Genomic DNA, 15,602 nt, shown 5'->3' with positions numbered 1-15,602 from the left:
ATAAATTCCCAAGTTAGCTGTTGTTTATTGTAATATTACTTTAATCTAACAATTTTGACATTTAATCATTTATTACGTAATTTATTAATTATTCCATATAATGCATTTTAGTCTATTCTTCTTCAGTTATATTTGGATTTGATACAATGTCATCAACACTGGAACGAAAGTCATTAAGATGTAAGTTAAACGGAAAATTCTTTTCTAAACATTTCTGCCTGGAATATATTAGTTTAGGTAGTGACCACTAAAACTAGATGCTTTGTTGTAGTTTTCAACTGATTTTTAATTTTTCAAATTTTGGGGCCAGATGACGGCATGGAACAAACAAATCTTATTGCACGAACACCGTTAATTGATTTCCGTGTTTATGTTATTGTTTATTATGTTAATAACATACGAAGGTTTGAAGTCAAGGTTACTTTGACAGAAAGAATGAGAGCGATGTCTGGTCAATAACGGTTTCGGCTTGAAGCCAAGTTGTTTGTGTGGGTTTTGATAAATACAAACATCCTGTTGTAACCAGCAATAAATCTGCTTCGTCATTACAATTTGCTTGAGTTTTAAAAGTTGGCAAAGGCACAGATACAAAGTAGAAAACGAGGAATGTATAAAAAATGATGTAGGATTATAGTTCAAGAAATAAAAGTGTCGTTTCGAAAATGAGCATGGAAGTGATTAACAATCTTGCTTTTATTTTAGAAACTTTTCGCACCTTGAAGTTGTTTTCAAAATAATGTAACGCAATTTGTTTTACAGGAAGATGGGATATAGTTTGTGTAATTGCTAAAATAAAATAAAGTGACTTGTTAAAAAAAGGTTTTTGCAGTTTTGACTACTTTTAATACTTGTATAACTAAAGGCTGTCATTTCCCGCAGTTACGTTTAAGTGACGTTTTATAGCTAAACAGAATTATGTAATATTAATGCAAATAAGTGTATCTGATTGTTAGTAAATGTTTGAATAACATCCTCGAGATAAAATAATACCATTTATGGAGATAAAACGTACATTACAGACGGTCAAAGAGACGTTAACAGACGTGCATATGGCCTAACGAATAAAAGTATTATCACACTATATAAATAGCATGACTTCGCTGTGGGTGCGTCAAAACGTCAGTTTCATTTTGTTAGTGTACATCTTTCATGATAGTCATATCTTCCAAAACATTATTCCAGCAGCAAAATTAGTTTGCTCCCCTGATTTTTGAGCATTTATGAAATAGCGTTTAGAAACATAACACTTTACCTGACAAGAATTACGTCTTCATTAGATCCTTTTTTTTATCAAAGTAATGGCATATACGCTCCCAAAGAACCATCTTATATAGGTTTTATTAGTAATACTAACATAATTGTAAGCGTTATTTACCTGACATGGATGCTTACTGCACTAATTCTCGAATGTATATCTTTGTTTCTGCATTTTCTGAAAAGAAAAACATACCCTTGATAAAAAAGACTGTCTTTAAAAATACCATGCAAGCTTGGAATCATTCTTAGAAAAGAAATAACAGGCTTTCTCTCATCAGAAATGAAAATAAATTGAATAGAAATATAATTAGTCTAGTCAGCTTTGGAACTATTTTGAAATAATGAATATTGGAAATTCTGTTGTCTTGTAAAATGTTGTTCTAAATTCAAAACTAATCGATAGGCTAGAGATGCTCAATAAAGAGAACTTTGATCTTACCAAAACAACAACAATCATTAACCTGGTTTTACACGCAGCCAGTTTATTGCTGTGTCAGTGCTAGGAACCAAAAACTATTTATATTCTTTCTTTATTTGCGGATGGGACGTACATGGAGTGCTTTGAATAATTCGAGGACATGTAAGTATTTAAAGTTTGAAATTTTAAAAATGAAGTGAGATATTGTGTGGTATAACACAAATTTCCACTCATATTTGGCGTATCACTATATTGCTACTTCCGAGTTCTTGTTTTGTTTTGACACTTACACAATTAAGGTCACAAGGACCCCAGTTATCGCTCAAACATTCGCTGGCACTTAGGTACATTATCCGATACCCTAAAGTTTCTATTGCATTCTATGATAAAATTTCGCACGAGAAGCCATATATTACCTGTAGAAACTGGAAATTGGAAAAGAATACCATTCAACCAAAGAACTTGCAACAACTGTGAAAATACGTTAGGAGATGAGTTTCATTATCTTTTCGAGTGTAAACTGTTTTAAATTGAACGAAAAAATCAAACCATACTTCTTCAGAAATCCGAATGTATTTAAACTGGAACAACTTATAAATACTGGAAATGAAAAAGAATTTTTAAAGCTGTGCAAGTTTGTTAAAATAATATTGTCACAGTTAAGATAAATGATATTTTATATTTTCATTTCCATAATTGTACATTCTGTGACTCTCCGATGCCCAAATGGGAGCATCATTTGTGTATTATTTGGCATATTATATTTAGGTATGAAAGGCATTTATCTTATCTTATTTTTTTAGAATTGAATCGTATCATTATTTTCTTATGAGTCTCAAATACTAATATATTGTTAAATAATTCATTGATTCAAGAAATGAGTGAAATAAACGGTTTTTGACTTGACGTGACTTGGTATGACGCGGCCAGGGATCGAACTCATTACCTCCTGCACTCGACGCGGGCGCTCTACCACTAGGCTACAGAGGCGGTGTGTCTATGTTATAGTCAACGAAATGGACATGAATAAAACAACAAAAAATGCGTAAATGTGTTTCGGCAGCCAAGGAAACAAATAGTTTTCCAGATATTATGCACAAAAGCTGCACATGTAACCGTTAAATACGTGATTTTCCTTGACCTCTTGACATCACCACTATTAAGATATATCTTTCTTAAGATCGCCAAGGGAGGTAAATTAAATATGAAATTCCAACATGTTTGAGATATCTCGAACAGATTTGAATTTATTATAATTCATTAGGTTATTAGTTTTTTAAGAACAAATGCTAGATAATAACTTGGTACTGACGAAACAATGTGCACGTGTACATTTCATATGAAATTTTGAAAACAAGTCGTCTGCAAAATACTTTTCCTCCGTAAACTTTAAATGAAAATGGTTCAAGATGAATCTAAAACAAAAAACAACGTCATCCAACTTCCATCCCTGGAGACCTGTCAAATGATGTATAACAGCTTGTATCTTGATCCTAAATCATGACAAACCCAAAGTTCAGAAAGAACAATGTTACTGATTTGATGTATCAGACGTAAATTGTTATGCAAGTAACTGCATGCTCACTTAATCACATTCTGAAAAACGAATTCAAAACGTTAACTATCTCATTTATATATAAAATTGGGAATCCGCTGAGACATGAGTTCAACGAAAGCACTCACAAATAATTGCACGTTTCTTTACGGTAGTCGTGTAAATTAAAGTGCAGGATGGTTAAACAACTCTTCTTTTATTGCTTTCTAAAGCACACGGACATTTTTAACAGAATTTATGTATCTTCTAAATTACTTTTGTTATGCGTTTAACAACACTGTAATTGAGAGTTCGAAGTTTAGTGCTTTAAAATGGTTCGTGTTTTACAAAAAGTCTTTACAACTTGTAGTGGAATACTCACAAAGTGAAAATGTAAGAGTAAAATCCTTGGAAGCACTAACAATGAACACAATGAACACATACAGGCTAATGGAAGATAGAGCATACATAGTACAGTAACATACAATTTGTTACAATGAACACACTGTATAACCGGTTATCCTGACGCCATGGACAAATAACATCTGAAAAAAAAATAATCACGCTGTAAAGGGATAGTGTTGATTTATTCATTTATTTATCCCCCCGCCAAAGACGAAGGGGATATTAGAAATGCTCTCCGTGCGTGCGTGCGTGCGTCCGTCCGTCCGCAACGATCTTTGTCCGGAGCATAACTCCAAAAGTACTGGAGGGATTTTCTTCAAACTTCATACACTGATAGAACACATTGGGAGGAAGTGCAGTGTGCAAGAACAATAACTCTACCTTGCCTATTTTTTGAGTTATTCCCCTTTATCATATTTTCTTAAAAAAATTTGTCCGGAGCATAACTCCAAAAGTACTTGAGGGATTTTCTTCAAACTTCATACACTGATAGAACACATTAGAAGGAAGTGTAGTGTGCAAGAACAATACCTCTACCTTGCCAATTTTTTGAGTTATTCCCCTTTATCATATTTTCTTTAAACATTTTGTCCGAAGCATAACCCTAAAAGTACTGGAGGGATTTTCTTCAAACTTCATGCACTGATAGAACACATTGAGAGGAAGTGCAGTGTGCAAGAACAATAACTCTACCGTGCCTATTTTTTGAGTTATTCCCCTTTATCATATTTTATTAAAACAATTTGTCCGGAGCATTTCTTCTTCATGCATAGAGGGATTTTGATATAACTTGGCACAAATGTTCACAACCACGAGATGGAGTGTCATGCGCAAGATCCAGGTCACTAGATCTAAGGTCAAGGTCACACTTAGAGGCCAAAGGTCAGATACAAGGATGACTTTGTCCGAAGCATTTCTTCTTCATGCATGGAGGGATTTTGATTTAACTTGGCACAATTAATTATACACCATCATGAGACAAAGTGTCATGCGCAGTTCCCTTCTTTAGAATTACTTCCCTTTGTTGTAACTATAAATAGCTTTTATTGTAACTTTTTCATTACTTGTCGTAGAGAAAAATCGAGACCACTTTTCTGTAGTACAACATGCATGCTATATCCAATTTTGAGGTGTATTTTGACCAATTTCTACCTGATAAAGATTTTTGTGTGGACTTGCATTTTTTTTTTTTTTTTTTTTTTTTAAGATTAACTTTAAAACCCCTGATGCGGACCACAACTAAACGGTTCTTCAAAGCTTTCCCCAAAATTAATACTTTCAGACACTAACTTGCCAGGAACTTTAGCCTTCAATTATAATATGCCCGTCGTGGGAATTAGCCATGTGTAACATGGCTCTTGTTTCTATTGATACGAAGCCAATCCTTGCAGATCAACTTGTTAGGGAATGGGCACGGCTAACATTTACAACTTTTTTCGTTTTGCCCCCTCTGTCTGAGTGCTTTGATTTGTCTTTGTGTTGGTGTAGGTGTTATTTGTGTGCACGTTCTTTGCGTGCTTTGTTATGGAATGTAGTTTAGGGAGATATATTCTTGGAATATGGCTTTTCCGTGTTGGATATTTAGTTGCCATGTAATAAAAATATACATCAACGCTTTTAATGAAATAACACGTTTTGTTTTCAATAATATCTATCATTGAGTTACATAGACACTTAATCTTTTACAATGCTACCCAAAACCCACTTAATCTTTTACACTGCTGCCCAAAACCTAAAGAAAATGGAATTGTTTCTACAAGATATACTACTTGAGAAAATACGTTACAATATATTATGTCCCAAATTTTAAAGCGCATGGAATTGTTAGATAAACTACAATCTTGGAATGGTCAATAATGAAATGATGAGAGAAACAGTACATACAATAGCATTTGTATTCTTTATTGGATACACGTACGTGTTGTAGTACGTGTTGTAATTTGCATTTAACAGACTATCTCATTCATGTACTAATATTCATTTTTATATACTCCAATATTCAAAGCAAAAATGCTTTGTCTCCACTATGAAAAACTGAGTGATATTTCACTTCATTATTGCATTGTTAAATGTTGATTTCTAAGCAATCTGGCTCAAAATAACACCGGGAGCAATAAAGCAAAGATAAATCAGTATCGGACAAATATATCTCATCTGTCTCTCTGGTGAAAAACATAGTGTCTTTAAATCTATTTTCATTTCCCATTTTCAGTTGTGATAGTACAATGGAAGTAAATTAATAGATATATCTATGTTTAAATACATAGTCATTCTTTGCAAATACACTTATTATAAGAAAAATGTCAATATATCAGTTAGTGATATAAACAAAACATTTTTTGCAAAATATATTATTTGAAGAACTTAGAATGAATGTTCTAGAACTATTTAATGTGTTTCTATCTTTAAAAAGTTGAGGTTCTATCTCCAAGCTCTGAAATATGAACAATCAAAGCATTGTAATACATGTCAGAAAGACGCGCTTAACTTCTTTAACAGAAATGTTGAAAAGCTTTAATTTCCTTGATAAGTAAACAAATATTTCTCAGATGCGTGCAAAATTTCATGCCTTGGAACAAGATTTAATTTCAGACGCTACTCTAATGTTATTAAAACATGATGTACCTACTTACAGGTAATGGATTTTTATCGAGAAACATTCTCAAATCTGCAACGGAAATGTTTTGCGACTTCAGTTCTGCGGGAAGCCATGTGCATATTTTTCGATGCAAATTTTATAACATTATTTTTTGACATACACCTCTATTCTTTCTAGATTTTTGTCGGCGTAGTGCAACGACACGTGACTAAATTTACATCTTCACAAATGACGTCATAAAATCGGTATTAATGCAATTTTGACGTCCATATCGAAACGTCTTATGCTGTACAGTAATCCTACTGTAAGTACACGAACATTAAAAATGTTATTAATAATTTGGTAAATTTGAGTTGCGTTCCTATCCATTGTAACATTACAGACCCGTACACGGCACCTAAAAACTGTTGTTTTAAGCTAAGCATACAATGCAACCAAGCAAATTGGTAACAGGCTCGATTCAATTCAATTTGTTCATAAAAGGACATGATAATGTATAGATATGTTCAAACCCCCTATTTCATCACTTTAAACACGATCAATTTGAATTTGCCCTATGATCCCAAAGGACAGATTTTAAAACAACATTGACTCAAATACGCTGAAAATACATCAAATTTATAGTTCCTTGTAATAATATAAATGTTACTTAAATTTCTCTGGTAGAGGATTTTTATCTAGTTTCATGGTAAGGGAAGTTCGTGTAAGTCCATACATATAAGAGAGGAGCACTCTTAAAGGTATCAGAAAAAAGGAAAGTTAATACATACTGGCTAGAGTTCATAAAATTTCAGAATAATTCTATCTGTAAGATGCAATAACGATTTTCTAACAATTTATGTCTACCTCTGTTCTTCATAATTATGTCTTGACACTTGTAGGTTTTTTCTGATTAGATGTTGATATTGATATGATTGAAACAATAATGCGTTCAATGCAGATGTGTCACTTTATATTAAGGTCAGAAACTTAACTGTACAGTGCATTGCGGTTTGTAGGGATATGGGCCGCCGTGAGAAAATATTCAGACTGAATGTAAAGACCAAGAAACTCTTTGACGTCAAAAATATGGTGGCACCATAGTATATGCAAAATCTGAAGTAATGCGGTAAAGAAAGTCTGACGTTTGAATATAACTTAATGTTTCTTACCATTTTAGTTTCTGTTTCAAGTTTGATTTCGATTAAATGGGGTGGAAACGCTTTCTCTCATTCTAATTTGCTTATATAACGGGCGAAAAAATACTCGTCATTACTCGTATACTTAATTCAGAGGCATTTTAGCCACGTTATAATCAGCGAGAGGTTTGTCCGGAGATATGGTTTTCTTCATTTTTAAGCTGTGTTACCCTACCCTCTATCAAATATACTTTAAGAATAAGTTGGTTGCTAACACAGTCTTTGCTTCTTTATATGTATGCAAGTGTACATACCCATCTTTTCAAATGAAATAAATAAGGGTTAAATTAAAGTGTGTAACGTGACAATCTTTAAACTGATTAAAACCTTTTAAATTATAACAATTCCAGTTAAATACTATAATTTAAAAAAAGCATTCTGACTTACAGGCTCTTAATTTCATTTTGGAATGTCTGATATATACAATATAAAAGACTATGTTGATGGAATATATGATATTTACAGTTTGATAGAATATCTGGTATCAACATTTTAATAGAATATCTTACATCTACTTATCTACAGTTTGACTGAATATCTGAAATTTAGAGTTTACAGTTATATAGGATATCACATATCTACAGTTCGATAGCATATAATTATGAATCTGTAAGTTTTCTACAGCGTTGTTTTCTTTTTTGAAAAAAAATTAAACCCCTTAATTTGTCATATGATCTGCAAATAGATCTCTTTAATAAGATGGTAAAACCAGTATTACTGTATGGTTGTGAAATTTGGGGTTTTGGAAATGTTGATTGTATTGAAAAAGTTCAGTTGAAATTTTACAAATATATTTTTAAACTTAAGAAGTCAACACCGTCATATATGATATATGGTGAACTTGGTATCTTTCCAGTATGTATTGATATCTACAGAAGAGTTACGTCGTTTTGGACAAAACTTATTAAATGTTCTAATGAAAATACTGAAAAAATTATCTTGTAAAGTTTACAGAATGATATATGAAATGAATATTTCAGGTACTGTAATGTCCCAGTGGATCGACAATATTAAATATTTATTATGTTCATCCGGATTTTCGGGTGTATGGTATAGTCAGGGTTTTTTAAATGACAAATGATTGATTGAGTCAGTTTGTCAAAAATTTAGAGATAGCTTTTATACAGAAATGAAATGGAATTCTGATATACAAATTACATCAAGCACTAATATTTACAAAGCTATTAAAACTAATTTTCATAGAAGCGCTTACATCAATCTTTTGTCATCTAGACGTAGTCTATTGATTATGCGTTTTTTTTTTACTAGAAACCATAGATTACCTGTGGAAATCGGAAGATGGCAGGGAATACCATCTTCTGAAAGAAAATGTACTTTTTGTAATAATGATTTAGGAGATGAATTTCACTATCTTTTTATTTGCCAAAAATTTGTTAATGAAAGAAAAAAGTATTTGAAACGCTATTTCTATGTTAATCCGAACTTTTTCAAATTGGAAGAATTGTTTTCTAGCACAAATATAACTGTACTGAACAAATTAAGTATATTTGTCGGTGTAATTATTAAGAACTTTTTACGCTAATATATTTATTGGAACATTGCTTGAACAAATACATTATCACAATTTGATATGCTTTGTAGTATCTCATACATTTATCAGACTGCTATATCTCCACTGAACTGCAATTTGTTAATATGATATGCCGCCATTACCCACTGTAAAACTATGAAAATGATGCTTATGTTGTTTACTTGATGTAAACCTAAGTTGGAAAATTAAGTTTGAAGTTTGTACATAGAAGCGACACTGTATTTGCAGTGTTATATAAAAATTGACTAGTACAGCAAATTATAAGCCATCGAATGAGACTTAATTAATCAAATACATTGTATGTGAAAATTGAGATTAAAAATCGCAAAAAAATGTGTTTGTTATGGAAAATTCACATCGGTAGAGAGTCAAAGCTTCCGGAAATATTAAATTTTTTGTTATTTCCTAGGTATAAATATTTAGCGGTTGTTTTGCGAAAGGTAAATTATAATGGGTAATTAAGTTTTAATTAGTTCCTTTGTTTACAATGGTTGTTTATATAACCAGTACCTGTAGTAATCAATTTCCGAACCCATTTCCCATTTAACATTTTTTTCAACTGCTTTCTAGTTTGAGGGAAAGGCTGCACACAAAACATTTTAGTTGCATTAGAGATTAATTCTGTCTAATGATATAGTCTAAAAACAAAAATAATACCTCGCACGCATTGACTTGTGATGTAACATGAATTTTCATTGCTGACGTCCACAGAGACTGGCTTTTAGAAATTCCAGCTTTATTGAAATTAATTTCGTTATGAGTATGAACTGTGTTGCTTAGGTAATAAAATATGTTGTATATTTTGGTTCCTATCACAGTGTCTGTCATTTTTTAATACTATGGCACATGTCCTAAGACTAAATGAAGTTAAAACTCAGAAACGTACGTATATGGTGCCATTTGATTTTATGCTGGAATATTAATAAATCTAACGATAACGGTATTGTGATATATTCAGAACGATGCACTGTAATGCTCTTAACGGTAAGTGCTCTTTGACTTCAATCTGCTACATATTGTAATACATCATATTCCTATCTTTGAAGCTTAAACATATTTTGAAAATGAAATTCAAAGTTTAACGAAAGAAATAAGCTCGTTTTATTGCATCCAGATCGATTACTAATCAGGTGATATAGTGGCAAGTAAATGTTTGTTTGATAACCTTGTTAAGAACGTAAACAAATAATATCAACCCATCAACACTTTGTTAAGCTATAAGTTGCAGGTGTATGCCGTTGGTGATTTCAGAAAAGCAAACATATTGATACACCTTAACTTGTTAGAGTTTTTTTATGATTTCTTCAGTTATTAACACGATGCTGTTTATATACCATATGCAATGAAAAGTATATCGAGACAGAAATTTACGTCAGTCTACTGAATTTTCAGTCTACTTTAACGGACTTACTTATAATGATTGAAGTGACATGTTTACCTGTTACTTCCTGACAACATTTTTTTATCTATTAAGAAATTTTCTTATGCATCGGCCTATTTTATGTCCACTATATTACTTATATCAAATTCATTAGAAAGCGTTTAGACGGCGATGTCAAAGCATAACTTTGACTTCTGTTTGTTGGCATGCAGGCCCCATGGCCATAGTAAAAAAAAAGTAATAAGTAAAAATAATAATAATAGTAATAATAACAACAGCATTTATTATTATAATACTGATAATCATTATTATGATGATAATAACTTTTAAATTATTTAAAACTTATATCAGTTAAATGTACATAAATTGTTAAATGGAAAACATAAAATAAATTAGCGTGAATTTCAACAAAACATTTCTTAGTAATTGAAAATAACGGTCAGACAGTGTGTTGTATTTTAAAAAGAATTCATTATCCGGACCATATCAAAAGTTACACGTAGCTAATATAATAGGGTTATTATAACAGTAGCTCGATCTGGGATGCTGTATTCGGCTCGAGTAGATTTTTGCAGATCGGATCTCACGAGGCGCGCAAGCGCCGAGTGTTATCAGACCTTGCAAAATCCACGAGAGCCGAATACAAAATCCCAGATCTAGCTACTGTTATAATGACCCTTTTATTATATAACTCTACCTTTTTGTTTGATGTTTTGTAATTGAACAAAATCTTCAATGTTTATCGATATTAAAATGGAACTAAGTGAAGTTTTTATGTGCGCTATTTATAAAACTATGTCAGGTCATGCATATTAATGAAAGTAGTCCGGCAGCATACAGTACGGAAGGTACAATACGGAATTTAAAAGGTACATTACGGATTTTTTTCTGCTTGCAAATACAAGCCGATTTTTTACAGAATTTATATAGGTAATAATAAAAACGCCCGACAAACCCTTATTACACTTTTGTAAAGAAAGACATAATGTTAGATTTTTCAAATATGAATATTCATTTACAAGTTGCCAAACCCTCTTGTTTTGTAACTTAAATCCCATGGGATGCAAGTTTAAAATTAACAAAATGAAATAATGCATGTAAAGTTCCATGGTGTCAGACTGAGTGTTGTAATTATTTCCGGTCCGTAGGGATCATTGAGCACATTGAATAGTAAAGCCTTTTTAAGCCGGTGCTAGGGTTGTGAGGGGGTAATGAGGGATTTTCCACTTTACATGAACAGGAAAAGGTTATACCATATACTCAGCAGAGTTTTCAGGTTGACATGATACGTTGCCAGGATCGACAGACTGACAAGGTCGACACGTTGTACAATATATAAAGGTCAGAAGTTACCTTCAATTTTGTACATAACATAAAGCACAACCGTAGGTAAAATGCACTTAACCGGTACGTAGTTCGACAGCAAGGGTGTGCTTGTTACTTTCTCCAATATAAATTGAAAACCAATATATGTTATAAACACAACAGGGGTGTTTGGGGAATCTTATAAAACACCTAACCTATTAGCATCAATGAAACTAAAGATAATTTATTTGCAGAAGTAGCTAAATTTTTACAGCAGTATTAGATAATAAATATATAAATAACTTGCCATTTATACAAAAGAAATGAAATGAGCCGTGCCATGAGAAAACCAACATAGTGGGTTTGCGACCAGCATGGATCCAGACCAGCCTGCGCATCCGCGCAGTCTGGTCAGGATCCATGCTGTTCGCTAACAGTTTCTCCAATTCCAATAGACTTTAAAAGCGAACAGCATGGATCCTGACCAGACTGCGCGGATGCGCAGGCTGGTCTGGATCCATGCTGGTCGCAAACCCACTATATTGGTTTTCACATGGCACGGCTCAAATGACGAACAACCCTAGTCGTAACTAGACTGAGGCGGGTGTAGTTTCTAAATCAGTAGCAGACCATATACGCTGATTTTCTTGGAATTACATTCTAGTATATCATTGGAATTCCATTTACTTTACACGCCGTATGAACACATTTGTTGAGGTGTCTAAATTGTATTTTAGTAGTATTAACATGTGCAAATGCTGAGTTCTGCTTTGGCGTATTTCCACTACCACTATGAACAGGCTCAATCAAATAAAGCCTGCAATGTTTTCATTTGTATCATGTTGGGCAACCTGCGGAGATCCCACTTTTTGTATCGTACGTGGAACTACACGTAGAATGTTATGTTGAGCTAATACGCTTATCGTTAAATCCTAAATTATTAATGTATTGCATGTTTTCTTGAGCTATCTTATCAAGAATTCAGCTGCTAGATGATACCATTATGGTATCTCTAAAAAACCTCGTGATACAAGTCAAGTTACTGACAAAAGCAATTAACTTTCTGCTTAATGTACAACAATAAGATCATCTCCGTCAACGATACCTTTTGATGTAGACAGAAAATCGAACATAGCTAAAATGCTGGCTATTGATTTATACTTCTTATCACACGTCCGTTAATGATTTTACATAATGCCCATTCAAAACAGCTCAAAATCCGCAGTGAAATAGGTTAGAATCTTATTAAGTGACAAAGGCGGCCGACAGTTATCATTAATATCGCTACGGCTGTAATCTATCATTATCGTTGTCGTCACAATAGGTATAATTAATTGAAATAATTCCCTGTAGTTACTACTGCTAACATATTTATGCCAAGATTTTCCTAATTGGAACCCACAAGAGACAAAACGTTTCACCTTATACAAAAAACTTTGATTAAGGATGACTACCCATAATAGGCCTCAATTTCTCCAAAAGCGTGCATACAACTTGATAATGTAAGCTTTGAAAATGTCAAACGATAGAAATAAGGTGCATATTGACAAGTTATATAGTGACAGAAGTTCTCAAAAATTTCCTTTAGATTACCTCCCCTGATAATTTTAGTTTTTTCATGAGTTATCTCCCCTGAAAACTAGAAAAAAAAAATTTCTCCTTTTCCCTACGGTGAATTTTAGATTTCTTTTTGATATTTGTATCAGAATCATATAATGCAACTTTCTACCGCAAAATTTTCTCGAAACTCAAGTTCAGATTCTCATAATCAAAGAAATTATATATTTCCCATAGGCATCAATGTTAACTTCAATACCGATTATCTCCCCCAAAAATGATAAAATTTGAAATATCTCTCGGTGAAACGTTTTTAATTTTGAATGTCTTTAAAGTGACCAAATTTCATTAAAATATTACCATCCACTTACAAGATATGAAATATGGCTATTACACCATGTTATCCTTAAATAAAATTATAATATAGTGATAATTATGAAAGTGGAATCATCATATTTTGACGAAATTGTATTAATATCGTAAATAAGATAGACAATTCTAACCAGATGCAAAGTTTAAACATTTGCCAGACAATCTGTTTTTGTAAACGTTTCATTTATTATTACAAACTCGTCCTATATATCTACAGCAAAGAGAGGTGTCATGCGCAACTTCACAGGCCATGGCCTCACTGTTAGGTCAAACGTTAACAGTCGTGTCTATTTTGTATCACAAGTTAAAAGATTTTAATGTTACTTGGCACAATATAAAACTCAATTCTCTGTTCCGTGTCTGCTTAAGAACACTGCGATCCACCAATGGATTTTAATACTACTTGGCACAAATGTTCCTCATAATGGGTTGATGTGTCACTGGGAACACCAAGACCGGGCGTACAAAGCTTCATATCAAACACATGAAAATCAGTGAGATACATGTAATAGGTTTCATTCCAAACTACCATCCTTTGTGAAATAATCTACCTGACAGTAGGCATTACTTACAAAGATTGTAACATTTCTTTTGCGTGTTAAAGTCAAACTATTGTTTCTTTTCTTTGCAGATCTGATTAATGATATGGGTAACAGAAAATGAAGATAAGTAAGTATTGCATTTGATATTCTAAATAAGTGCAATGTACTCCAGCTTCTGTTTGCACTCTTTATTCGATAGAAAGTATTTATAGAAAAGGTTACAGTTTCCGTTGTAGGGATAACGCATTTTGTTAGTGTTATAACATCAGCAGAATCCCGAGGGATTGGCAGGTGCCTGACCCGGTTCTGAGCACGAAATGAACATGCGCTAACGAATTATCCGTTTTGGGGCGTTAATACGTTTACGCTTTGCCACGGAACGTGCATATATTAAAAGATGTTTTAACAGCACGTGAGTCCGAGAATCTCTCTGTTAACCTGTTAAAACACCCCCCGAAAAGTGACAAGAAAAACATTTTTATGATAGAATGTCTGTTCCGGCTGATGGAACAAATGAAATTACATATTATAACTATATACCAGCGGCAAAATGGAAGAGAATAATGCAGCAATAGTCTATGTTTCACAAAGACCAGTTTATTAAGATATAAAAGTGCACTTTAAATTAAAATTATATACAGTATCACAATTATGTTTCAAGTTATTCAGTACATTGGTGTATTGAGACCTTGGACTTATCCTTTATATATTTTAACTTTATTAAGTATGATATTTTATCACTGATGTTAAAGCTTAACTCAGCGGGGACTTTATTTCAGTTTCCTAAAAAGTAAAAACTTCTGAAACGCTGTGAAAGTCACAAAGATTTATGTCTTCCTTAATCAATACATAAGATTTTAAGCTCTGGAAAATAATAAAATGTAAACCTTACTAAACAAATTCTGTTGGATGATAAAATTGAAATTTCAAGATAATAAAAGATGTGTCTTCTTTCCGACATGGTTTTTACCTGATTAACAAACTTCCGTTCACGTGATTTTCGTTTGCCTGTGGTAGTAATCTCTCGTTAAAGGAAACCGGATTTAAATTTAAATGGGGATTGAAGTCCCTAGGGGAGTTCAGATGCACGAACAATCGGAAAAAGATTCAGCGAAAATAACTCAGATGGTGCGATCAGGCGTATATTCAACATAGTTCGAGCATGAATGTTTGACAAAATTTCATCTTTCAATTTTATCAAGGGGGGTATTCGATCTACTCCTTACCACCAAAACAAAATGGCGGCCAAAGCTGAAAATGTGAGTTTTTCGTACTTTTTATCTTTTTCAAGGATTTCTAGACCATGACACATGGCTATCAACCTGCTCCACTGTTTTCTCTATCTATCGGTACCTTTAACATTGGAAACAGTGCTGTATTTTGTCTGGAATGCTGGTCATGGGATTTGAATCGATGGAAAATCCTTCGGTAAACACGGGATAAGGAATAGTGCGATTAGCAAAATGGTCTTTTTTCCTTATAATTCAAATAGTTGTGAGCTA

The 15,602-nt window shown here is 32.8% G+C and overlaps 1 protein-coding gene across 3 annotated transcripts in view; it reads left to right on the top strand.

Moving 5' to 3' along the window:
* LOC123559876 (muscarinic acetylcholine receptor M2-like) overlaps window positions 1-15,602 on the top strand; it is a 200,204-nt gene that overhangs the window by 104,101 nt on the left and 80,501 nt on the right. For 2 of the 3 annotated variants that reach the window (XR_008372560.1, XM_053552181.1), the window contains exon 3: window positions 14,190-14,227. The gene's annotated coding sequence lies outside the window, so the exon portion shown is untranslated. Of the gene's footprint in view, window positions 1-587; window positions 1,838-14,189; window positions 14,228-15,602 lie in introns of those variants that run through there. The other variant, XM_045351996.2, reaches the window with a different exon arrangement.

The sequence above is a fragment of the Mercenaria mercenaria genome, chromosome 10 (assembly GCF_021730395.1).
Source record: "Mercenaria mercenaria strain notata chromosome 10, MADL_Memer_1, whole genome shotgun sequence".
In the NCBI taxonomy this organism is placed as follows: Eukaryota; Metazoa; Mollusca; class Bivalvia; order Venerida; family Veneridae; genus Mercenaria; species Mercenaria mercenaria.
Note: the sequence above shows the minus strand (reverse complement) of the source record. Positions and strands in the feature narration are given on the sequence as shown.